Source organism: Falco naumanni, chromosome 3 (assembly GCF_017639655.2).
Source record: "Falco naumanni isolate bFalNau1 chromosome 3, bFalNau1.pat, whole genome shotgun sequence".
Classification (NCBI taxonomy): domain Eukaryota; kingdom Metazoa; phylum Chordata; class Aves; order Falconiformes; family Falconidae; genus Falco; species Falco naumanni.
This window is the reverse complement of record NC_054056.1, coordinates 5,125,780-5,132,403: the sequence shown is the minus strand read 5'-3', so window position 1 is coordinate 5,132,403 and position 6,624 is coordinate 5,125,780.

The window sequence follows — 6,624 nt, the reverse complement described above, 5'->3', positions numbered from 1 at the left end:
GCCACCACTGTGACCCCTTCTTTGGTCACCTCCATGGTCAGCACCTCCGCCCCACCTCAGCCACCACCAAGACCCCTCTTTGGCCACCTCCACAACCACCATCTCGGCCCTCCTTGGCTTCCACTGTGACCCCTCCTTGGTCACTGCCATGAGGCCTCCTCAGCCACCACCTTGAGCCCTCCACAGCCACCACCCTGACCCCTCTTGACCACATCCAGCCACCATCCTGACCCCTCTTTGGCCACCACCCTGACCTCTCTTTGGCCACCTCCATGGCCACCACCCTGACCGCCACTGTGGCCACAACCCTGACCCCTCCTTGCCTATCTCCATGGCCACTGCCCTGACCTTTCTTGCCCACCTCCATGGCCACCACCCTGACCCCTCCTTGTCACCTCCGTGGCCACCACTCTGACCTCTCTTAGCCACCTCCAGGGCCACACCTGTGCCCACCACCCCAACCCCTCCATGGCCACTACTTTAACCACTCTTGCCCACCTCATGAGCCACCACCCTGACCTCTCTTGCCCACCTCCATGGCCACCTCTGTGACCACCCCCCTGACCCTACCATGGCCACCACCCCAGCACCTCTTGCCCATCTCCACAGCCACCACCCTGACCTTGCTATGGCCACCTCCAGGGCCACCACCCCGACCCCACCGTGGCCACCTCCAGGGCCACCACCCTGACCGAGCTGTGGCCACCACCCCGACCCTGCTGTGGCCACATCCAGGGCCACCACCCTGACCCTTCCAGGGACACCACCCCGACCCTGCTGTGGCCATGTCCAGGGCCACTACTCCACCCCCATTGTGGCCACCACCCCGACCCCACCGTGGCCACCTCCAGGGCCACCACCCCGACCCCTCCAGGGCCATCACCCCGACCCTTCCAGGGCCACGTCCAGGGCCACCACATCGACCCCTCCAGGGCCACCACCCCGACCCCTCCAGGGCCACCACCCCGACCCCTCCAGGGCCACCCCCGCGCGCCCCCGCCGCCCCCTCGCCCCTCACCTGGTCCCTCGGCCCCCGCCGCGGGGCTGCCGCCCTTGCGCCGCCGCCGCCGGCCGCGGAGCCAGCTGAGGGCCCGACGCAGCGAGCCCGCCCGGGCCTTCCTCCGCCGGGGGGGCCCCGCCGCGCCGCCCCGCTCCGGCTCCGGCTCCCGCTCGCCGCCCGACGCAGGTGCAGCCCGGGCGGACATGGCCGCGGCGGGCAGCGCCCCGCACCGCCCCGCACCGCCGCCAGCCGCTGCCCATAGGGCCGGGCCCGCCCGGCTACAGCCACAGCCGCGGCCCCGGCCCCGCTCCCGGCTCCCGCCGAGCGCCCGGCGCCGACGGAAAGTTTCTGCGGGGCGGGGCCGAGCTGCGGGAGGCTCCGCCCACCCCGGCCCGCCCCCGGCCCGGCCACGCCCGCAGGTGGCTCCGGTGGCGGCGGGGGGGACACGCGCGACCCTCCGCTTGGGGCCACCGCGGTGTCTGCGGGGCGAGGGCGGGTATCCCCCACGGGATGCCGGGGGTCCCCAGGTGTCGTCCCCCCCCCGGCTGCCGGGGGTCGCCAGGTGTCCCCCCCAAAGCTGCTGAGGGTCCCCAGGTGTCCCCTCCGGGGCTGCCAGGGGTCCCCAGGTGTGTCCCCCCCGGGATGCCGGGGGTGCCCAGGTGTTCCCCCCCCCGGGCTGCCGAGGGTCCCCATGTGTCGTCCCCCCCGGGATGCCGGGGGTCCCCAGGTGTGTCCCCCTGAGCCACCAGGGGTCCCCAGGTGCCCCCCCCTCCCGGGATGCTGGAGGTCCCGAGGTCCCTCCCCTCGGTATGCGGGGGTCCCCAGGTGTGTGTCCCCCAAGCTGCCAGGGGTCCCCAGATGTCCCCCCCCGAGCTGCTTGGGGTCCCCAGGATGTCATCCCCCCCATCTGTCGGGGGTCCCCAAGATGTGCCCCCTCCGTCTCCTGCAGTGGGTCCCAGCTTTGTCCCCTCGTGGGGGGGACAGGCGGGGGCTGCTGCCCCGTGGCACCCTCCGTTTCCCGGCCCCGTGTGCCGAGCGTCAGCAGGAGAAAAGCGGAGCAGAACGGTCTGTGTGGGAGCAACTGTGTGTGGGAGCAACTGCAGCAGCAGCATCCCGGAGCGGTGACACACACCCATGGGGTGGCTGTCCCTGTCCCCAGGAGAGGAGCCACGGCCCGTGGCCGTGTCCTGCCCTTGCCCTCTCCCCACAGCCCCCACCAGTCCCTCACTCCAAGGCCCAAGGGTGACACTCGCCATGCCACCGCCGATGGCATGCGCTTCCCAACCACCACCAACCTGGGGCCACCGACACGCTCCCGTGGAACACCCGGTGCCACGCTGCTTCCCATCGCCGGCAGTAAATCAGCTCCTGAAAATGCAGTGACACAGAAAGGGGGACACGTCAGCCACCTGAGGTGGCTCTGCCAGCTGCTGCCGGCAATCCAGAGCACTCTGGGGCGCTGGCCCGGGAATGGCGGCGGATCTCGGGAAAGGTTTCACCCCTTGCCACCAGCCTGCGTGGCTCGGGAGCACGACCCCACGGATGCGGCTACGAGGGGACCACAGGATGCGCCGGAGCCGGGGCTGGAGTGGCCACGCATGCCGGCGGTGAGCGGGTTGGTGGCAGGACAGTGGGAATCTAGCAAGAAAACGGGTGGTTTCTGCCGCATTTCCAGGCTTTTGGCTCGGCCGGTTTGGGTCCCTGTGCGGATGCATTTCCTGATGTGAAAAGCTGCATCGTTGTATTTAAGCCGCATCCTTCCCGGAGGCTCACAAGGGCCTGGCCGCATGCCCAGAGGAGTTTGCCAACTGCTGGAAATGACTAGAAGAATTTCTAAAGCAAGAAGGCTGTCCATCCCACGGTGCCGTCTCCTGTAGGATTTGGGCACCAGCAGCGCGTGTCTTAGTGGTACCAGCGATCGGGGACGCAACGCCGAAGCCGGGCGATGGCTGCAGAAGGGCTGGGGCTCACGGTGCTTTTGTGTCACGGTGCTTTTGTGTCTCTGCCTCTCGTTGCCCCCTCCTTCACCCCCCTGAACCCAGGTTCATTTAGGACTCGAGAGCTAAATGAGCACTGAAACGGTGGGGCAGTGATTTCCCGGCATCCCCGTGCCCCGCCGTGATCCCATGGGAATGGCTCCTTCCCGGGGTGAGCGCTGAGCAGGCCACCGCTCTCCAAGGCTTTGCCGACCCACCTCGAGGTGAACTGCGCTGGGGAAAAGCTAATCCCCAATTAAGGCGTTTGTGTTGACTTTCCGCCGCCGGCTCCAACTTCCGAGTCATTAGCCTCAAAAAAAAAAAAAAAAAAAAGATGCCGTTATTCACGTCTTGCCCCTCCTCAGCTGTCAGCAGAAGCAGTTTGATAAATATTTTTGCACACAGTTATGGGGCATTGTCCAAATAATCCTGGAGAGAGGGAGAGCATCGGCCACCCTCCGGAAAGAGCTTTCAGCAGAGGGGCAAGGAAAGTGGAGGAGGAAGGTGAAGAGGAAGGTTGCCTTCAGCCATCCCTCCGCTACAACCCCAGTCATAGCAGAGAAGGAAAGTCCAGGAGCTCCCTAAAGCACCGAAAGCCCCTTGTGAGACCCCTAGGAAGGTTTGCCCCCTCCCCAAGAGCTCCAGCGCCAGCAGCCTGTGGGGGACCCAGCTCATTTTCCACTTGCACAGCCAGGTCGGTCACAAGGACACCGGGGACCCTATGGGGAGCACAGCTGGTGGGACTCAGCTCCTATGAGACCAAGGCAGAGGCACCTGCTGGGGGGCTGCCATGTGCCCCAGGAGCCCCCCATGCCTGATCCCTGCGAGGTGAGATCCCCAATGGCACCTCAGGGTGCCAAAACTCCTCAGTTACCGGCCACACATCACGGGCTTCAGCAGCCGCAGAAGCTGGAGTGGCACGAGTTGGTGCAGCCGGTGCGCTGGGGTGTGCTCAGCCCGTCCTCTGCCCCCGTTCCTCACCGGGGCAGCAGGAGGGACAGCTGCTCCCTCATTACTCATTAACACCTCCAGCACTCATGGGCGGCGGGGACAAGGTCCTTGCGTGGCTGCCCCAGCCTCGCCGAGCCCCGTGGGTGCTGCTTCCCACCCCGCTGCATCCCCAAGCAGGAGCCGCTCACTCCAAATCCCCCCCACGGGAACCAGAGTCAGAGCTGGAGCAGCTGCTCCACGTTACTTGCCCCAGGATATGGAAAAACCCAGTGACAAGCCCTCTCCGCCGGCACTGGGGCGGCAGTGACCCGGCTAGCGATCGTTGGGGACACGGGGACTGGTTGTTACGATGCTTAAAAATCAGCACTGTGCTTGCTGGTTTAAAAATGGGGTTTATAAAAGGGTGCTTGGGCCGTGAAAGTCATCGGCAGAGTGAAGGCAAACGGCTCCTTGCTCCGGCATGGCGCACACGGAGACAGTGATGAATAAATCGCAGCGGTTGCTCTTGTGCTGGAAGGGGACAGCTCTGTCACCGCTTCCCAGGAGCATCACCCGTGCCTGTAGTGTCCCAGCCCGGTGGACATGAGAGGCAGCTCCTGCTCTGCGTGAGTGTCCAGGTTCAGTGCAGAGGGAAAGCCCACGGGGAGGTCAGCACGGCCTTGGTGCCCGACGGGCACGCGGTGCCATGTGGGATGCCATGGACATACCGGCTGATTTGCCCCATAAAGTGCCCCACAGCTGGTGGCAGGCACTCAGTGGGGCTGAGGGCACATGGCAGCCCCAGACTCGGGGTGTGAAATCCCCCGGCACGACCGGAGCGTGGCTGGCAGCTAGCAGCTCCAGGAGGGAGCTGGGACGATGTTGGGGATATCACCAAAACTGGGTGTCCATCACCACGACTTCACCTGCACCTTCAGCCCTGACCCTGCCACGTCGGCCCCTGCCAGCGCCGTCGCACAAGCACACGGGCTGCTGATAACGTGGGTCACTTGTTGCATCAGCTGCTTGTGACGGGGCTGCTTGTGCACACATATGCACACATCTGCATGGACACATGCAAGCACGCAGCTGTGGTGGGCATTGCGGGACCGCTGCTTGGGGCACCCGTAGGTGGCACAGGGTGGCACACGCACACCGGAGGCTGCCATGGGAGCTGCCGGGACAGGCAGCCGTGACACGCGTGTTTAAAGCCTGGTATCTTGGCTGGAAAAAGATAAAGCCGGAGCGGGAGCAGACACACTCGCATGGGCTGCACTGCTGGATGCCGGCAGCTGGACCCCCCCCGCCCCATCCCCGCTCATCTCCCCTGGCTGGGCCAGCGTCTCCCTTGGGAGCAGCTATGGCAGGAACGGCGCTTTCCTGGTCCCGTCTCGCTGCAGGGCAGAGCAGGACTCAGCACCCAGATAAGCAGGAACCACAGGCGCCTGGGGCCAGGGTCTGGCTCTGCTCCCGGGGAGCTCCCAAGGTCGCTGCAGGGCAGATGGCACCTTCAGGCTCCCCCTTTCATCTCTGCCCCAGCTGGGCATATGCCCGCACTGCACTCCTCTTCCTCCTCCTCCTCCTCCAGCCTCATTGGGTGACCTCGCCTCCCTCTTGCAGGATCAGCCTCTTTGCCCAGGCTGGTACACCAGGAGCTGTGTGACGGGTCTGGCATCTCTGTGGTGGACGCGTGATGACCCCCCAGGTGCCAGCCCCTGGGACTCAACTGCGGTGCTCACCACGTGCCAGCTCCCACAGTACCCCTGCATCACTGCCATGGTGGGCACCAAGCTCTCAGCTGGGGAAACTGAGGCAGGAGGCAAAGCGAGCCAGGCTGTTCCCAAGGGGCCAGTGGCATCCAACCCCCCAGGCCTGGGCAAATGCCCCCGTGTGCCATCTCCACGCAGCAGCTATGGCTTCATCCGGGGACCCCCCCACCCAGCCAGGGCAAAGGGGCCACCTTGCAAGGGCAGGGCAGGAGCAAGTACACGGTGCCGCTGCCCTCCGAGCCAGGATCTGTCCCTGGAAGCGCTCCCAGCTCCAGCGATGAATCACACTTTCCCCCTGAGATCAGATTGCAGCTCCTGTGCACGGGGGGCCGGGGCTGGCACCACTGCCCCTGCCTCAGCCGGACCCCCGCGCCCTTGGCAAACAGAGCTGCAGGGAGCTGCGTGGCGCCGGGCTGGCGCTGTCACCCAGTCCCACCGATGCTGGCGTTTGGGCAGGTTAGGCACCTCATGGTGCTGCCAGAGCCTCTGGCCAAGGAGGTGCCAAAGTTGGGTGAAGTTCCTTTAAACCTGCCCCTAAAGGTTGTGGGGAACAGCATGGGGACAGGGACAGGGCTGCTGCGGCAGTGCCAGGGTGGCCGTGCCCAGATGGTGGTGCCAGGGCGGTGAGGCCGCAGTGCCAGCTCTGTCCCTGCCCTTGGGGCAGGTCTGCCATGCGCGACGGGAAGGAAAAATCCACCGGGAAATGGGCTGGTGCCACCAGCGCCAGGTCACCCGAGGGGAGGCAAAGCAACCCACTGCTGCTCATTGCCCCCACGGCCCCGTCTGCCGCTCACCGGCTCCGTGCCGGGGTGGTGGGGCAGGGCAGCGACTGGAGCCACCACCATTTATTCCACCAGCCACAACATTTCATCTCTTACATACGCTCCTGCCTTTTGCTTTCCCCTCCGGCAGCGCCACCGATAACTCCCCGCCAGCTCTGTTTACCGGA